We start from the raw sequence: 20,251 nt of genomic DNA, 5'->3' as shown, positions 1-20,251 counted from the left end.
GGCCCTGATTATAGGGAACATTTTATTTTAGTCATTAAAAGGCATTTTTACACTGGAGACTTTTGCAAATCCCCTACCCCATGAGACTTTTTACTCCACAACTTTTCATCTGATGTCCTTCATGACTGCTGCCGTTGATAAGACTTAAAAGGATGCAAGGTTATGAAATGAATCCAATTATGTAATATTTTCCCTAAGTAGGACCATAGGTCCATTTTATTATGATAGATGGAAAATTATCTCCCCTTGCATGGGTAGAGAAGGCTATTTTTATCGTGCAGGGTCTCTCCACTGGTGTCACTGTCATTGTTTAGTGCAATCATGGAGGGCATTGCAGTGTCACAGCTACTCAGTTATCTCTTGTCAACTTTCAGTCTGAAAAGTTTTGTCAGCGGGTTTTGTATACGGCGAACCTCCCGGGATCACACTCAAATTACTTTCAGTATATCAAGTGAACGCTGCTCGAAGACCAGCGTATAGATAAGTAACTTATATTTAGCCTGACAAATGAAAGAAAAGCTCTGAGATCTCTATCTCCAGCCTGATGCATGCAGGAAATGTGTCATGGTCTTATCATAGAAGGTAATACTTTTTTTTTTGCTTGTTTCTGTTGTTTCCTACTGTGAACAAGATTTTGGGTTAAAATACAATATACTGTATGTACCATGTACAATATAAAAGTGAAGGCTGAAAAAAATACAGTAAAACGTAAAGCTATACCATCCAGACAAGTGTCTCTCGAAAGGTCAATGGCTGAGAATTGTATCAAGTATCAAAAAAGTTGACCCAAGAACCTAATAGGGGTAAGGCGGTCCCCAATGCACAGGCAACCTCCGTGCGGCCGCCGGGATGGATCCAGACCCATTAAACTTGAATGGGTCAGCATCCGTCAGTTCCACAAAAAGATAGAGAAAGTTCTATCTTTTTGCGGAACGGAAGTACGGAACGGAACCCCACGGAAGCACTCCGTAGTGCTTCTGTAGTGTTCCGTTCTGTGCTTCCGTTCTGCACCGTTCCGCATCTCCGGATTTGCGGACCCATTCAAGTAAATGGGTCCGAATCCGTGATGTGGAATGCACACGGAATGGTGCCCGTGTATTGCGGATCCGCATATGCGGTCCGCAATACGGCAACGGGACACCTACGTTCATGTGCAGGAGGCCTAATTCTGATATAACATTCCTAAATTACACCTATGACAGTGGTCTATCTGTAGTTGTGGGAACTATGTGAAGGTAGAGGGATGGCACTCAAAACATAGGTAGTGTATTTAAAAGGATGTTAATTAAGGGATGGCTTAGTGAGCCTAATCGTATGAAAACTATGTCAAGTTGATTAAGAAGTTTTGAATAAAATGATGTATCTTCAAAACAAATGGTACAATGTAAAGGATAAGAAATAAAATATAAAAGTATCCGGTATAAATATCAATAACAATATAAAATAGACATAATAGTAAATACTGGAATAGTAAAATGAGAATTGAGTCTTGTAAAATCCTGCTGGAAAAAGAAAGTCTTATAAATCTGTTGGAAAAAGTCCAGTCATGTAGTATGATGTCCGGATTCAGAGATTGGGTAAGAAGTAAATACCTTCTATGAGGAGTGATGCTCTAATCCCAAAGTTACAAATTGAATGTGGGGTAAGTATCTTCTTTTATAAAAAATAGTCACATCCGATTCTGGTAGGTATTTTTTCACAGTCCAACAATAATAGGTTGTGATATATAAAACTGCTGTGTAAGCAGGTACATTACCCTCCTGGTGGTTGGTGGTGGGCAGGTGAACGTCCTGTTGCTAGCTAGTTTAAGTGAGGCTAACTCAGTACCCCATTGTGGGGGAACTAGACATGGGGGATGTTAGTGGTTTGCTACCTGTGAAATCACACTCGGTGCATCACCCATTCCTGCACTACCACTGACCTGTACCTAGAGATGAGCGAATTTCTTAAAATTAGATTTGGGGTTGAACTAGCCATCTGATACAATTTGGGCCTGAATTATTTTGACCCGAATGGAAAGTGCCCCAACTGTCTGGAAAATTCTTTGTCTCTGTCTCCCTCTGTCTTAGACAAGGTGTTGAATCTCCTCAAAGAGACCAGTCCTGCTTGGGGACTTACTGAAAGTACTCCATGGTATGAAGACTTATTGGTAATGCTCCATGAGAAGCAAATATGCAAATTGCTATCTCCCAAGAAGGAAAACCCTCTCGCCAGCACCATCGATTGAAGATGGCCCGATATGAGTCAAGCTCTGGCTTTTCAACAAGCCTTGGGATTTGATGGATGGATATCTGTCTTGGCTACATTCCCTTGTCAAATCCTAAGGTTTGTTGGAAAGTTGGATATTGTCTTTAAACTCATAGGGAACCACTTTCAATAGGTGGCACTGACGAGAGGGTTCTCCTTCTTGGGAGGTACCTCTTTGTTTTCCCCTCTCCCTCTCTCTCTAGGTGGCGCCGAGGGGGTAAAATGAAGTGGCATAGACTGTAGAGACGGAAGCAGAAGGGTTAAAGCTGTTAGCAGCTAGCAGCTTGTGGGTATGGTCAAAGTTACCAAAATAAAGTGGTGTGTTTTTCCAGACTGAGCTGGACTGCTCATGTGTTTCCCAGGCGACCCAGGGTATCCTCCCCTGCCCCCTGATTGGCGGTTAGAGATGGTAGGGGCCATGGGAGGGTTAAAAGGGGAATGAGGCAAGTCCCGGCCTCTTTCTCTACGGCACCAGCAGGCAGCAGGTATGGCCACAGAGGAACAGCTTTTTGCAGCACTTGCTGCACATTTTCGATCGGAGGGCCCGGCTTTTCTATCCCGCCTGATGGAGGGCTTACAAGCGCCCCAGCCATCAATCTCCTCGCCCACCCCTATCGCACAACTACCGGAGCGGCCGGGTGGCAGGCGGCCCACCAGAAACATCCACCCACCCGCCCGTCTCAGCCCCTCTCCTGCCCCAGTACCTCACCGCACCAGGAGCTGGCGGCAGCAGCAGCGCAGTGATCCTCCTGCCTCCAGTGTTCAGAGGACTCCAGCGCTTCGGCCTGCACGTCCGCAGGCCACGCCCACGGCTCCCCAACTTCCGGTGTTGCGGGAACAGCAGCTCCAGTTCCCACCGGCCGAGTTCCAGCCCCTCCTTTCTGTTTGCTCTTCACAAGCCAGTATGGGGAATCGGCACAGCGAGCACTCCTCTGCTGAGGAGGCTATAACGCTATTGCCGCAGCTGCAGTCTATTGCCCCTAATTAAGAGGCCCTTATGGGGGAGGCTGTCTCTAGTACTGCGGCAACTGTAGCAGCGTTGCACCCACAATCTGCAGGACAGATTATGCCCCCTCCAGCCCCCCCAATGCAGCTGCTTGCTAGTTATGTTCCCCCCCACCTCTGTTACAGTCAACACCCCCACTTCACATCCCAAATACATCTGCCAACCTACAGATGACCCTCCCAAATACATCTGCCAACCTACAGATGACCCTGCCGGCTACCGCTCCTCCTGGGCAGGAGCCTGCCACACGACAGTCTTCCAGACATAGATCACCTGCTGTTACCCACGACCGCCGAGAAAGGCGCAGGTCAGAATCTCATCGTTGCCGCCGTTCCAGCGCCCATAGCCGGAGTAGCCGATCGACGCGGTCAAGATCGGCGCGATGGCGGTCGCCTTCGTCTTCAGAGTTGAGTTCCTGCAGTTCGGACTCCAGCAGGTCACGTTCTCGTATGTGTGCGGGCCCCCAGACGTCAGTCACGAAGGTCTTCCCGTGTGGCGGAGTCAGTCAGCGCGGTTCCAACAACAACTCCTCAGGCGAGTTTAGTCGCTCCCACACAACAGAATCCATCTAACGGTGAGTACAATTTTACTGGGGCACGGACACAGTAGCCAAAGGTTTAGTTCCTGCTCTTAGGGCCTTGCTAGGACAATTAGACCCCGGTTCTTCCCTGACGCAGCCCGCCACGGAGGCTACTCTGTCCAGTAAGTCCAGACCTAGTGACCATAAAGAATCAATATTTTGTGGATTAACGCCATTAGGGGCCCACCTAGATGATGACACCAAAAACAAAATATGGGCTAACCAGTATATAGACATTTGGTCACTAATTTCTGTGGATCAGCATACGGTGGACAAAGAGCGGCGCCCTAATGCTGAACGGTTTATAGACCGCAAGCCAAAGGTAGCTCGTACTATAGGTAATTGGATACAAGCATTCGCAGTCTTGGGTTACACCATGGCTCAGCGTCACCCGGAACTCTCGGCAGACCTCTTCGTCTACATGGACTCTATTTATAGTGCGTTTAAGGCGCACGGTGGTACTGCATGGTGGTGGTACGACGAAGAGTTCCGCCGAAGGTTAGCTTTACAACCAGATATAGGTTGGGGGTAAAAGCAGCAGATTTATGGCTCCGCCTTATGATGTCACGAAGAACACAACCCTTTCCCCTCGCGGCTACTGCCCCCTCAGCAAATACACACGTGCAGTGGCCGTGCGCAGGCCAGGAGCCTGCTGGTTATACAACGAGGGCCATTGTAAATTTTTCGCCCTCTGTAAATACAAGCTCGAGTGTTCCGTTTGCGGAGGCTCACATGCCGCTGTCCAATGCCAGCGCCAGGCTTCAGTACACAAAGCCCACACTTCAGCTGGAGGGAAAGACCCCGGTGAGCGTGCACGCGATGTCCCCGTGGCTAGACCAATACCCCAATGAGCAAGCGGCCGCTCAACTACGTTTCGGTTTCACGTCAGGTTTTTTCATTCTGTTTTATTTTTCTCCACTACCCACAATTTCTGATAATTTGAAGTCAGCAAAGGATAACCCAGATCAATTAAGAAGCAAATTAGCTAAAGAAGTCACTTTGGGACGTATAATAGGGCCATTTACGTCCCCCCCCCTTTAAAAACATACGTATTTCCCCTTTAGGCCTTATCCCAAAAAAAGAGCCAGGAGCATTTTGATTGATACATTACTTGTCCTTTCCAAAGGGAGCCTCCGTGAATGATGGTATGATGGTATCTCCAAGGACGACTCCTCGGTGTCCTATGTGTCATTTGATAGGGCGGTAGCTTTAGTTAGCCGGGCTGGAATTGGCACGTTGTTGGCCAAATCAGACATTGAAGCGGCTTTCCGCTTACTCCCTGTACATCCTGATTGCTATCACCTATTAGGCTGTATGGTGGACGACGCCTATTACCGATGGGCTGCTCTATATCGCGCCATTTTTTTGAACTGTTTAGCCACTTTTTGGAATGGGTCATCCGTTTTGAAACGGGCTCACAAAATATTATCCATTACTTAGACGATTTCCTACTTGTTTCCGCTGGCAATTCTAGGAAATGCCAATTTCTCCTGGATACATTTCGTTTTTTCATGGCACGATTTGGCGTCCCCCTCTCTGAGGATAAAACGGTTGGCCCGGTGACAATTATCACGTTTTTAGGTATCGAGATTGATACCAACTTGATGGTTTTTCGCCTACCAAGCGATAAATTACAAAAATTATCCGGCTTGATATCAGGTTTCCTCTCAGTAAAATCGGTTACGCTACGACAAATGCAGGAGTTATTGGGATTATTAGTATTTGCGTGTCGCATCATGCCGATGGCTCGCGTTTTTTCCCGCCGACTATCACTGGCAATGTGCGGTGCAAAAAAGCCTTCTCACCACATCCGGTTGACCAAGCAGCTGAAATTGGATTTACATGTCTGGAATTCCTTTTTGGCCCAGCATAATGGCCACACTTGTTATCAAACTTTGGAAATTTCTTCTCCTGATTTGTCATTCTTCACGGACGCTGCTGGGTCTACCGGTTTTGGGGCCATATTAGGCTATGAGTGGTGCGCAGCACCATGGCTTGACTCTTGGCGTTCTCGGGGCTTGTGTTCGAACATCACACTGCTGGAGTTGTTCCCTATTATTGTAGCCATCAATTTATGGGGCTCCTGTTTCCGAAACAGGCGTGTCTGTTTTTACACGGACAACATGGCGATAGTCTGCTGTATTAATTCGTTAACCTCCTCTTCCCTCCCAGTTCTCTCACTACTTCGCCACCTTGTCCTCCGCTGCCTAGAGTTCAATGTCTGGTTCCGAGCCCGGCATGTGCCAGGCGTAGACAACCCCGTAGCTGACGCTCTCTCTCGTTTCCGTTGGCAGGAATTCAGATACCGGTTGCCAGGGGCAATCCAGGAAGGAATACCATGCCCGCCGACGCTTTGGGATTTGCCGATCAACGACTGATGAGTATGGTACAAGCGTCAGTGACACCAGCAACGTGGTCAGCACATGGTAAGGCGTGGGCAGAATGGAGGGCGGTGGCGGTTAATTCCGCAAATGATATATTGCCAGCAGCATGTTCACAGGTGACCATTTCTTATCTCTTGTCCCTAAAAGCCAAGGGAGTTAGTGCTTTGGTTGCGCAGTGTAGATTGTGGGGTGTTGGTTTTTACCTTAAAATGCGTGGTTGGCAGGATGTGACTCACCATTTCCTAATTAGGCATGCTATTAGGGGTTGGAGAAAGGAGCATATTCGCTGCGAATGCCGCCGTCCTGTATCATTTTCCTTATTAGCGAGCATATGCCAATTACTCCCCTCTATTTGTGCATCTCCTTACGAGGTGCATTTATTTAGGGCTGCTTTTTGCTTAGCCTTTTTTGCTGCCCTGCGTATAGGGGAGTTGGTTTCTCCTTCCCTCACTCGCCCAGGAGGTTTAGGAGTTAGTGAATCGGCCCTACGGGTCTTCATTAGGCGCTCTAAAACAGATGCTTTCGCGCGAGGGGCCTGGCTGCCATTGCATAAGATTGGCGGCCCAGCTTGTCCCCATGCTGCTGTAGCCCAGTTCGTGTCTACTCGACCGATAAGTGCTACTTTCCTGATACATGCTGACGGCACCCCCCTTACCCGTTTTCAATTTAGGTCCATATTTTGCGGTTGCCTCCTTTTGCTTCACTTACCTGTTGCTGAATTTGGCACACATTCTTTTAGAATTGGGGCAGCCATGGAGGCGGCTCGCGCTGGGTTGTCAGAGTCCGAGGTGCAGCGGATCGGACGTTGGAAATCTGCCTGCTTTGCGTCATATGTTCGACCTCATTTATTGATTTGATTTTTCTTTTAGACGCGGTCCAGCCTACAGTATGTTTCATCGGTCACTCGTACATCTTTTGGGCGGGACAGAGAGCAGAAAGCCGTCTGGGCGGTCGATGTCTCGGTTTTCGAAATATTCAAGCACGCTGACGGGGTGTCCGGGGCTTACGCTGGTCACAGGTTCTCCCGGAAGCTGTGGAATTTAGCCATCTAGTGCGATCCCCGGTGATATTAGTGATTCATGCGGGTGGCAATGACCTGTGTCTTTTAAAAATAGCGGAGTTGATCACGTTAATAAGGGCTGATTTGGAGAGACTCCCCTCTTTCTTCCAAGAGGCGATTATAGTGTGGTCGGAAATTATTCCCCGACTTACGTGCAAGGTGCCAGGGATGCCACAGAGATAGAAAGGGCCAGGCACACTAATAACCGCAATTTCGCGGTTTGTCCGCTCCAGAGCTGGGGTAGTCGTACGTCATCGCCAGTTGGAGGGGGACAACGGGCGCCTTATGCGGCCCGACGGTGTCCATTTGAACGACATAGGGTTAAATATTTTCTCGTCTGGTTTACAGGACGGAGTCGAGCAGGCCCAGTTCTTGTTGGGTGGGGGTCAGAGCACCGTGTAGGAGTACACGGGCCCCTCCGTGGAGGTCGGTGAACAAAGCAAAATGGAGAAGAAGGCGGACTTGCCCACAGAGGGAGTCTGTGGGGCATACCGCTTCTTGAGACTCCAAGTTGTTGATGTTGGTTTAAATATAAAAAAAAGTTGGTTTGATAAAGGAAATAATTAATAAAGCTGTGACCGACTCTCACCCAACAAAAGAGTAGTGTCATGTCGTTATTCCTAGCTGCTAAGTGACAAGGTGGGGTTATAGGGCTACATTCTCAGCAGTCTCTCTCTCTCTCAATTCTCTGTAATCAAATGACACAATATATGGGTCTATTAGAATCAGAACTTCTTTAAAAATTGAACCTGTCACACAACACTTGTGACCACCACAATTCTTCCTACTAATCATAAAGCAGCATTATTTAGAAAGTATATCACACTGTTATTAGATTACTTTATAGAGGGAGCTGTTATTTGGTCACTGTATGTTGGTATTATTTGTGCACTGTATGGTGGCATTTGCAGCAACCCAGAGGGGAGGCGAGGATGGGAGGAATGGTAGTGGTTATGATGGTAGCAGTAGTACAATTTATGAAGGCTGTTCTCACGTGAATGTAGGGGTACAACCTTTCTTCCCCTTGGGGCCACTCTGAATTCTGGCACTCCTCTCTGATCTCAGCTGTGGTGCCCTTGATGTTGTGAGGTTAGAGGTGCAAAGCAGGACTCCCTTATGATGTAGGCCGTGCAGTGGGGGCAGTAAAGGTGATGAGTGTAAGTCACTAATGAGGCCCATTTTGTTGAACAGTAAACAGTACCTTTACTGAGGTGGTTTAGGCAATGATGGTTTTCAGTTCAGTCACTCCAAGATATATACACAATACAATACTAAATGCTGCAGCGGGGCATGGGAACGATGCCTCCCTGCCCCACTGTTCCTTCTGATAGGCTGTATCAGAAGCTAGGCAGAATACAACTCAGGACAGAGGCCAGAAGAAGTCTGTATCCTGCACCGCATTGCAGACAACAGCATGGAGGTTAGTATTTGAGTTTTTTTATTTTGCTTTGACAGCATGACATTGGGCCATTGTGGGGGGCATTGGTTCTACTTGGTGCACTATAAGGGAGCATACATTTTTTCTGTACTGGAACTCATAAGGGGGCATATTTTTTCTATACTGGCACACATGCTGGGGAATATTATTTCTATACTAGCATACATACAGGGCATATTCTATTTGTACTGGCATGCATAAGGTGACATGTTTTTTCTGTAATGGCACACATAAAGAAGCATACTTTTCTTTAGTGGCACACATAGGAGGGCATAGTTTTTTGTAGTGGCACAGATAAGGGGACATTTTTTCTGTAGTGGCACACATAAGTTGGCATTTTTTCTGCACTGGCACACATAATGTGGCATATTTTTTCTGTACTGGCACACATAAGGGGGGCATTTGTATTGTATTGTACTATTGGTACAACTTTTGGGAGCACTATTACTGTGGGGCACCCTGGCACAGTATCAGCCTAGCACAATTATTTTTGGGAGACACTGCTTACAACACTATTAGTGTCAGAGGCACTATTTGCTGGGAGCAGTATGCAAACAATTATTAAAGGGGGCACTGTCTAGTACTAGTATTTTCAGAAGGATTATCTGTTTCTGCAGTATAGTATTGGGGAGTACAGTAGGCACAGTATTGGGTGTGGCAGGATGGGGTGTTCAGAAGGTGGAAAGGATGATGAAAAAGGAGGAAACTAAGATGTATGTCTGTTAAAATCTTCATAGACAAGAGATGGCTGAAATAAATCATCATGGTGGTCTGGTCCAAATGGAGAAGATGGGGAAAAAGAACATCTACATCAGAGACATCACTGGACTTAAAAGGTATGTACTGCTGCATTACTCTGTATGTTTTGTAGCTCTGTATGTAATGTTTTACAAGTATGTCTTTAACAGAAAGGCTGGAAGGAAGGAGTTAGTTGAGAATTTTCCACTGTGAGCAGGTGGAGGTGCAGGCAGCAGAAAGACTAGGTGCACCTCTGAGGAGCAGGAGGGGCTGGCAGAGTAATGAGGAGGAGCAAGAGTGCACAGAGTGGCTTGGGTCTGCCCTTGTTGCACCTAACTGCTTATTTGCATATGGATGAAAAGTACTTTTATAGTATGTTTTTATGTGGCTAATATTCTGAATTATTGCAGTTTTCCAGTTTGATTTTGAAGAACACACAATGATATTTCCTGTTTTCTCCAGATAATTTTCCAGTTTTACTGTGTAAACTAGGTCAGGGTCAGCAGAGTCATCTTATTATCCTTACAGAGTGGGGATTTAATGGGATTTAATGTACTGCTGGAAGCCTAGATACAGTAGTGACAATGCACACTATACTCATCGATAAGATCCTGTAAGTAACTGCCTTGTTTCTGGGGGTGGAGGATGAACTCTATCAGTTCCTGGTCTGGACATACTCCATACGCCATCACTTTCTATGACATTTCTCATGTCAGTTGTCTACTATTTATTTCAACTGCCATTAAGCATGCCAACACATTATTTCTCTTCTACAGGCTTTTATCTAATAGCTCATACTAAACTAAGATACTTGAGCCTTTCCCCTCTAATTTAGGCTCCTATAAATTTAGTAAGTGGCTTTTGATAAAACATCTGTCCCTTCATCTACAGTAGCTCTTGTTTGGCATCCATTATTTGCGAGCCCTCATAAAACACCCATGTTTTCATCTTGTGACATGACCAGAGCTCTGTGTGATTATTGTGTACAGCCACCAGATACACTTTCCAAGGGATCACATTCCTGAGCAAGAACAAAAATAGTTTAGTATTGAATAAAGTGTTGTGTATCCTTCTTTCACTCGTATTCAGCATTGAGCCTTCTCAATTTACCAGCACAATGCGGAAGAATAATCTGGCCTTGTGTGTCAAGGTTCAAGGTCTGGTGAGTTCAAGGCTAGAACAGAGCGGCCTTTCAGATATGGCAACCACAGCATTCTTATTATTCTGAAGATTTAGGGTGAATTTTTACCACATATTAAAATCTACAGCAAAACCCCTGACAAAATCTACATGTAACAAGTGGATTTTTTCGACTGTTTCTGAAATTAGGAGCGGGCGCCATCTTTAAAGTCCTAAATAGCCGTATGGCGATCGAAAGGGGTTAATCTGTAGCAAATCTGCACAGATTTAATGAGCAGTCAAGATCAATGGCAAATGTATGTCATAATAGTTATGCTCAGCATCTGACAAGTGGCAGCATTAGAGCAGGAATAAGGATTTTCAGGGATTGAACCTCTGACACCTGAACCTGACCTCCTCTTGCAGTATGAATAAACAAGGTGCTACGCCATGTAATAGGGTTATCCCATGAGTGATGTAAAGAATGAAAATCAGACATCGTATAGTACATGACAATCTCTAACAAAGCTAGAACCAGCCCTGTACCTCACATGGATCCAGAGATCTCCACATTCATTGCTCCAATTGCTCTGCTAGATTTATATCAAGCTTGCAGCTTAGAGGACATGTCCTTTTTGCTGTAGCTCTCTCCCTATCACAGCTCAGGAGGCAGTTGGAGTATTGAACTGAGCATGTGCGTCCACCTCAGTAAGGTGGACAGAGAAATAAGAAAAAGAACAAACAGCAAGTTGCACTTTACAGATATATTTTATTGAATAACTCATTGGCTATATTAAACATTTTAATTACATGCAATTACAAAAGTATTCAGGTCCAGGTGCTAGTTTGAAAACCGCAGAACATTTTTAGTAGGACAACCCCTTTAACTCTAGAAAAATTATGGAGACAGCAACTCCCTTAGCTAACGAGAGAGTAAAGGTGCCCATACACCTTTAATAGTTGTTCGGATGATAGCTTTCCTTCCTGACTACCCCATAAATATTTAATCTTGGTTCAGCGGAAGATCCTTGTTACACCAAATTCTTAACAATTACCCATTGGCTTATTTCCTCTAGAACCTTACTAAAAAATCTTTTTTTTTGCCAGTACAGTGAGGTCATACATTACACAATGTGCCCATATTAGACATTATTATGCATGGGAGAGTTTTTTTAAATACAATTTAGCCTTGTTTCATATTTGTATTTAATAAATGCTGTAAATTAGATTGCGTCGGGGCGCAGCTCATCCTGGTTGGTATTTCTTTTCATGCCTTGTCTTGCTGCACTTGTAAGCCGTAAATGGTTATTGGTTAGCACTTTAGCATCCTCATATTGACTATAAGGCACTTGCACTTTATATTTCTGAGCTGCTATTGTGATTTTGTGGTTATGTGCAGTAATCATGTATACAAATATCAAGTACAATCTGACCGGGGTATGATGTGGCATTTATTAGTTTCTTCAAAATATGTCTGATACTATCATTTTCAATTTTAAACAGTACGTAAATTTTCATTGTATTCCTGGTGCCATCCTATTTTGGTGTCTCACACCACCACTCTCAAAGCCTATCGTGGCACACAGCAAGATGGCAATCGAGGCCAGAATGGAGGCCTACACTTTTCAGCGATGAGTCCTGCTTTTGTCTTGGAAGCAATGATACAGTAGCTGGAGATTGTTGTGGAGACCATGTGGGCAATGCCATGAAGAGGCCCTCACAAGGGAATGTCACACAGCTCCTACTCCCACGATTATGGTGTGGGGTGGTATAATGTAAAGTAGCCAGACCACTCTAATCTTAATTTCAGGTACACTAAAAGCTTAGTGTTACATTGATATGGTCATAAAACCAATGGTATGGACGTTTCTCCAAAGTGTCCCAGGAGCCATTTTAAACAAGACAAAGCCAGGCCAGATGTTGCCTGTTCTACTGAGAGCAGCCTGCAGGGCCTAAACATGAGAAGTCTCTTATTGAGCACATCTGGGACATCATTGGTCGGCAATTACAAAGGGAGCTGTCAGCAGTAGATCTTGATGATTTGTGTGCCCAAGTGCATTCAGCATAGCAGAACATTTCTAGGACAACTATTAAGAACCTCATTGATAGCATGCCAAGGCACGTAAGTGTGTGTAATTCTGCGTGTGATACTCAATACTATATAAATCAAGAAGCTTTGAATATTTTGTTTACATTTTTTTATAATTTCAATATCACTAACATGTCTAGCAAGCCTATGATTTCCTTAATTCCAGACTTTTTCTTTTTTGTGTTACAATTTCAATGTTGAAGTATAGATAGCTCAAAACCTGACCTGTTTAGATTTTAAAAATGTCCCTTTTTTTCTACAAATTTGGCAATTCACTTTAAAGGGGTTTTCTGATACTTAGATATTGATGATGTTGATGACCTGTCCTCAGGATAGCTCATCAATATTAGATCCGTGAGTGTCTGACACTGATGATCTATTTTGGGCAGCCACCAGTGTGGCCAACTATACAGTGCACAGAAGGCTCCATCCACTGTGTAGCCTCCAGTGTACGCGTACTGCAGATGAGCTCCCATTTACTTGAATGGGAGCTAAGTTGTAGTACGCAGCACAGCCACAGCCCAGTGGATGGAACCTTGTGCATCTGGCTCTGTCCACTGTATAGTTTCTGATGCTGGCTGCTGCCTGAATACAGCTGAATGATGCAGGTGCTGGGTAGGGTGATCTGATATTGATGACCTATGCTGAGGGTATGCCAGAGTAAATGGCTGGCACTCCACAATAGTGTATTCTGGTGCTCAGTGGTAGGGTGGTTATCCCGGTACAATGTAGAAGTGACCATAGCAGGCCAACGTTTCGGTCCATACCTGGACCTTGATCATGACCTAAATATAGGAAACTTGCATATATCAGTGGGACACGCAGGAACCCAGAAAATAATAAACAACAGTAATAGATATAATAACTGGTACATGATTGAAGAGGCAGAGATTGATAAATGTATGACTTAATTGTAAAGGTCGGTTATAATAATCTTGTTATATTGCCCACAGCAGTGGGGTATCCCACAAAGTAAAAGTATAACAGTTCATTTGTATAGTAGATGATAAAGTAATAGCAAATAGAAAATTGGAGAAAAATATCACTGTTATTATGGTAAATTCCTGTAAATAATCAGGGTCCCTGTGGGTGACCAGGTAGAGGATCATGTTGTCACGGAACCATGAACCAGACGTACAACAAGGGATAAGTGAAAATAAGAAGGCTTTATTGAAAATAAAGCTGTAAAGCAAAAGTCCAAACGGATGGCGAAACCGAAGCAGAGTCTTTGCGAAGCCAGAGGTCAGGAACCAGAAGGGTAGTCAGACGAAGCCAGGATCAGGAACCAGCAGGGTAGTCAGACGAAGCCAGGATCAGGAACCAGCAGGGTAGTCGGACGAAACCAGGATCAGGAACCAGCAGGGTAGTCGGACGAAACCAGGATCAGGAACCAGAAGCAGCAGCAGTCTAGAAGCATGTGAACACAGGAGGACCAAGCAAGGAACTGAAGCCACAGACCTCCTATATATATGAGCTGGGCATCCAGCTCCTCCCAGTGGGAAGGAGGAGCCGCAGGGTGGGAGGCTACAAGAAACCCTGAAACCAAGATGGCCGCCAGCACATGTCAAACGAAGGAGAACAGCAAGAAGGTAAGACCATGACAGTACCTCCCCCTCAAGGGCCCCTCCTCCGCGGAGTAAAGAACGGTTTCTGAGGGAAGCGTGCGTGGAAGGCTCGGAGCAAGGCAGGAGCATGGACATCTGCGGAGGGAACCCAGGAACGCTCCTCTGGACCATAACCACGCCAATGGACCAAAAACTGCACCCGACCGCGGACCAGGCGTGAGTCCAGGATATTGCTCACCTCATACTCCTCACGATTACCCACTTGGACCGGACGAGGCCGAGGAACCGAGGAAGTGAAACGATTACACACCAGTGGCTTCAACAGGGAGACATGAAACACGTTAGAGATCCGCATGCCAGGAGGAAGCGCAAAGGCATAGGCTACCGGGTTTACCCTGCGAAGCACTCGGAAGGGACCAACAAAGCGAGGCGCCAGCTTGGGAGTGGGCACTCGAAGGTTGAGGTTGCGGGTGGACAACCATACACGGTCTCCGACCTGGTAGGAAGGAGCAGGCGCTCGTCTGCGATCAGCCTGGAGTCTCTGGCTCTGCGCAGAGACCTCAAGGGACTTCTGGATCAGTACCCAAGAAGCACGTAGGACGGAAAGGTGATCCTCCACAGCCGGAATATCCTGGGGAGAGAATACCTCCGGTAACACGGCAGGTTGGAACCCATAATTGGCCATGAAGGGAGACGTCCCAGAGGAAGAGTTCACCGCCGTGTTCCTGGCAAACTCAGCCCAAGGCAGGAGGTCAACCCAATTGTCTTGGTGATCGGAGACATAGCAATGAAGGAATTGCTCCAAGGCCTGATTGGATCGTTCTGCGGCCCCATTGGACTGAGGGTGGTAGGCCGAGGAGAAGGAGAGATGAATCCCCAACTGGGAGCAAAAGGCGCGCCAGAACCTGGACACAAACTGACTCCCCCGATCTGACACAATCTCCGTGCAACCGGAAGACCTCCCTGGCAAAAATCGTGGCCAACTCTTGTGCAGAGGGTAACTTCTTGAGAGGAACACAGTGGCACATTTTGGAAAACCGATCCACAATCATGAGAATGACCGTATGGCCTCGGGATGCAGGGAGGTCCACAATGAAATCCATCCCCAGGTGTGACCATGGGCGCTCCCCGGTGGCTATGGGTTGCAGAAGGCCCAACGGAAGGTGCCGAGGGGACTTACTCTGGGCACAAACGGAGCATGCCGCTACATATGCGGCGATGTCGGAACGTAGGGAAGGCCACCAGAACAGACGTGAAACAGCCCAGGACAGCTGATTCTTTCCAGGATGCCCCGCGGTCTTGGAGTTATGGTAGGTTCGCAACAACCGAGTGCGCAACTCCTCAGGCACAAAACATCTGCCGTTGGGTCTCCCAGAGGGAGCACCAGATTGAGCCGCCAAAATCTGCTCACCCAGGGGAGAGGTCAGGCTGGTGCGAATGGCGGCCAAGATCTGATTCGGAGGTATGACCGAAGTCGGAATCGACTCCTCCCTGGACAGCTCGGAGTACTGCCGTGATAAGGCATCCGCCCTGATGTTCTTGGAACCGGGTAGGTAGGAGACCACGTAATTAAAACGTGACAAGAACAGAGCCCATCTGGCCTGACGTGGTGTCAATCTCTTGGCCTCAGAAAGGCAGGTCAGATTCTTGTGGTCCGTCAGAATGAGGACCGGAACCACCGAACCCTCGAGCAAGTGCCTCCATTCTTTAAGGGCCTGCACGATGGCCAATAACTCCCTGTCACCAATCTGATAGTTGCACTCCGCGGAAGACAGTTTCCGGGAGTAAAACCCACAAGGAAGCAGAGGACCCTCTGGTGTTCTACGCTGAGACAGAAGGGCGCCTACTCCCGTCTCAGACGCGTCCACCTCGAGGACAAAGGGCAACCCAGGGTTGGGATGCGACAGAATCGGAGCCGACACAAAGGCGGACTTTAGAGCCTCAAAAGCTCGGATGGCCTCGAGCGGCCAGACCTGGGAATTACTGCCCTTCCTGGTCAGATCCGTGAGAGGCTTGGCTAGCATGGAAAAGTCCCTGATGAACTTCCGATAATAATTGGCGAAGCCCAAAAAGCGCTGCAGGGAACGAAGACCACTGGGCTGGGGCCACTGTAAGACAGCCGAAACCTTCTCAGGATCCATGGAGAACCCCTCAGCGGAAATGATGTAACCTAAGAAGGTTACCTGGGATCGGTGAAATTCGCATTTCTCAAGCTTACCGAACAGCTTGTTCTCTCGTAACCGTTGCAACACTCGTCTGACATCCAGAATGTGGGCCTCCATGGATTCAGAATATACCAAGATGTCATCCAAATAGACCACCACACACTGCTGCAACAGGTCACGGAAAACATCGTTGATGAATTCCTGAAAGACTGCGGGCGCATTGCACAACCCAAAGGGCATAACCAAGGATTCATAATGACCGGTCCTGGTGTTAAACGCGGTCTTCCACTCATCGCCCGCCTTGATCCTTACCAGGTTATATGCCGCCCTCAGGTCGAGTTTGGTAAAGACCGTGGCCCCTTTAAGGCGATCGAACAGCTCGGAAATCAAGGGTATCGGGTAAGCGTTCTTGATCGTGATGCGATTGAGACCCCTGTAATCGATGCAAGGCCTCAACTCACCGCCCTTCTTTTTCACAAAGAAAAATCCAGCCCCTGCCGGGGACGAGGATTTGCGAATGTGTCCGCGTGAAAGCGCCTCCCTCACGTACTCCTCCATGGCCTCATTCTCCGCTACCGACAGTGGATAGACTTTGCCACGAGGAGGAACGGCACCAGATTGTAACTCTATGGCACAATCGTATGGGCGGTGCGGAGGTAGGGCAACCGCGCGCACCTTATCGAATACATCCCGGTACTCCTCGTATTCAGGAGGCAACAGAGAGTCCGAGGAAGTACACAGCAACTTGACAGACCCATGGATGCAACTAGCCCCACACTGCGGTGACCACGAGAGGATCTCGGCCGATCTCCAATCGAAAGTCGGATTATGCTTCCGGAGCCAGGGGTACCCCAAGACCACCGAGTAGTGTGGAGACGAAATAACCTGGAGGCAGACCGACTCTCTGTGAACGGCACCAATGGCTATCCCCACTGGAAGGGTCTCATGAGTCACGTGTGGCGGCAGAAGGGGTCTGCCGTCTATCGCCTCAAGAGCCAGTGGGGAACCTCAAGCCTGCAGAGGAATGGAATTGGCGGCAGCGAACACATTATCAATGAACAAACCACCAGCACCAGAGTCCACCAACGCCTGGGTCGTCACCGAGCCCCCGACCCAGGAGAGGACAACAGTGATCAGTGGTTTGTCAACACGGGAAACCGGGGACGAGGAGACTCCACCCAAGATCTGCCCCCGACAGGATCTCAGGTGCGAGCGTTTCCCGGACGGTTCGGACATGCCAACCGAAAATGCCCACCGAGACCACAGTACATGCATCGGCCCTCGCGTCTCCGGAGTACCCTCTCCCCCTCGGACAGGCGAGCAAACCCCAGCTGCATGGGTTCACCCCCAGACAAGTCATCCCCAGGAGGCGTGGGAGGAGAGGGAGGCACGGGTGGGACAGCAAACGTAGGCGCCAATCTGTTAGAAAACCTCCGCAGGCTCTCCTTAAAGGAAGGTCTCTCCCTGAGTCTGGTGTCAATCAAAATCAGGAAAGAAATAAGAGACTCGAGCTCCACTGGTAGGTCCTTAGCTGCAACCTCATCCTTCAAGGCATCCGAGAGACCATGAGAGAAAGCAGCGACCAGAGCCTCATTATTCCAGCCCACCTCTGCTGCCAGGGTACGAAACTCAATGGCGTATTCAGCTACGGATCGTGAACCCTGTCTGATGGACATAAGGAGCTTCGCAGCAAAGGCAGCACGAGCCGGCACATCGAATACCTTCCGAAGAGAAGCAACAAAACCGGAAAACTCGGCAACCACCGGATTGTTGTTCTCCCATAAAGGGCTGGCCCAGGCCAAGGCCTTGTCCGAGAGCAGCGAGATCAAGAAGCCCACCTTTGATCTCTCAGTGGGAAAGGCATGTGGCAGCAACTCGAAATAAATGCCCACCTGGTTAAGGAAACCTCGGCACTGAGTTGGCTCTCCCCCAAAGCGCTGTGGAAGAGGGGCAGAACCGGTCATACCCCGAAACACCGCAGGTGCAACAACAGGTGTCGGGGTAGACTCTGGCGCAACAACCGGAGCGGCAGTAGGAGCGGGCCCAGGAGCGACAACCGACCCATCGGCAACGGGAGCGAAATGAGCCGTGCGTTCAAGCAGGGTTTGCAACGCCACAGCGAACCGACCCAACAGGTGATCCTGCTGATCAAGTCTGGCAACCAGCGTGGGTAGCGAGGATGGCCCTGTACCGTCAGAATTCATGGCTTGGTCCTAATGTCACGGAACCATGAACCAGACGTACAACAAGGGATAAGTGAAAATAAGAAGGCTTTATTGAAAATAAAGCTGTAAAGCAAAAGTCCAAACGGATGGCGAAACCGAAGCAGAGTCTTTGCGAAGCCAGAGGTCAGGAACCAGAAGGGTAGTCAGACGAAGCCAGGATCAGGAACCAGCAGGGTAGTCAGACGAAGCCAGGATCAGGAACCAGCAGGGTAGTCGGACGAAACCAGGATCAGGAACCAGCAGGGTAGTCGGACGAAACCAGGATCAGGAACCAGAAGCAGCAGCAGTCTAGAAGCATGTGAACACAGGAGTACCAAGCAAGGAACTGAAGCCACAGACCTCCTATATATATGAGCTGGGCATCCAGCTCCTCCCAGTGGGAAAGAGGAGCCGCAGGGTGGGAGGCTACAAGAAACCCAGAAACCAAGATGGCCGCCAGCACATGTCAAACGAAGGAGAACAGCAAGAAGGTAAGACCATGACACATGTAGAATATCGGTGGCTCAATGGAAGGGATAAGAAGAATCTAGAGTCTGGTGAAGGAATGTGCTTATAAAACATATAAATAGTATGTCACCCGTGGGTGATATGAGACATAAGCGCTGGTGTACACAATCAAAACAGCTGATCCTTTAAATTAGTACCATCAGTTAGTGCCAGCACGAACAAGTGAGGGGTTAATTTCGAAGGTCAGCTGGGCAAGGGTAAGTTTGTAATATTATTAGGATCTGGACATATAGTCAGACGACGAGGGTAACAAGAGGATAAAGGAATACATGTATTTGCTCTGTGAATTAAATATTAAACGGTGAAAGCAAGGGTTAAAAGTGATAGTAGTAATGCAGTCTGTACCTTGTCTTTCATCCAAAGTGGTCCCCTGGTGGATAATCAGATGCGTCGTTCACTATTTGTCTGTTCTGTATTGTTCTTATATTGGTACTGTCCTTTTAAATCGTGGCGTCCTCCTTGCTCACCTACCAGCAGCAGCGCGGCCCCGAGCGGAAGAACGCGCGCCGCGAGGGAGCTTGTAAGTCTGTTGTCTGGGAAACCGCTTTCGGTGACGTCACCGTTGGGAGTTCAGGGGCCTCCGTAGGACAAAAAACTACCTACGCGTTTCAGGGCCTATCGTCTGACGAAGGAGCCCGATAGGCCCCGAAACGCATAGGAAGTTTTTTGTCCTACGGAGGCCCCTGTACTCCCAACGGTGACGTCACCTAAAGCGGTTTCCCGGACAACAGACTTACAAGCTCCCTCGCGCCGCGCGTGCTTCTGGCCGGGGCCGCGCTGCTGCTGGTAGGTGAGCAAGGAGGACGCCAATATAAGAACAATACACAACAGACCGTCTGACTATATGTCCAGATCTTAATATTATTACAAACTTACCCTTGCCCAGCTGACCTTCGAAATTAACCCCTCACTTGTTCAGGCTGGCACTAACTAATGGTACTAATTTAAAGGATTAGCTGTTTTGATTGTGTACACCAGCGCTTATGTCTCACATCACCCACGGGTGACATACTATTTATATGCACTTATTTAAGGAGGACAATAGCTCCTTGCCGGACACCAAGCAGCGGGATCTTCCTTCACAGGTAGATTCACACATACAAACAATAGGAGCGCAGGGGGGTCTTT

This window comes from Bufo bufo, chromosome 4, assembly GCF_905171765.1.
Source record: "Bufo bufo chromosome 4, aBufBuf1.1, whole genome shotgun sequence".
In the NCBI taxonomy this organism is placed as follows: domain Eukaryota; kingdom Metazoa; phylum Chordata; class Amphibia; order Anura; family Bufonidae; genus Bufo; species Bufo bufo.
The sequence above is the reverse complement of the archived record's forward strand: the minus strand, read 5'-3'. Positions refer to the sequence as shown.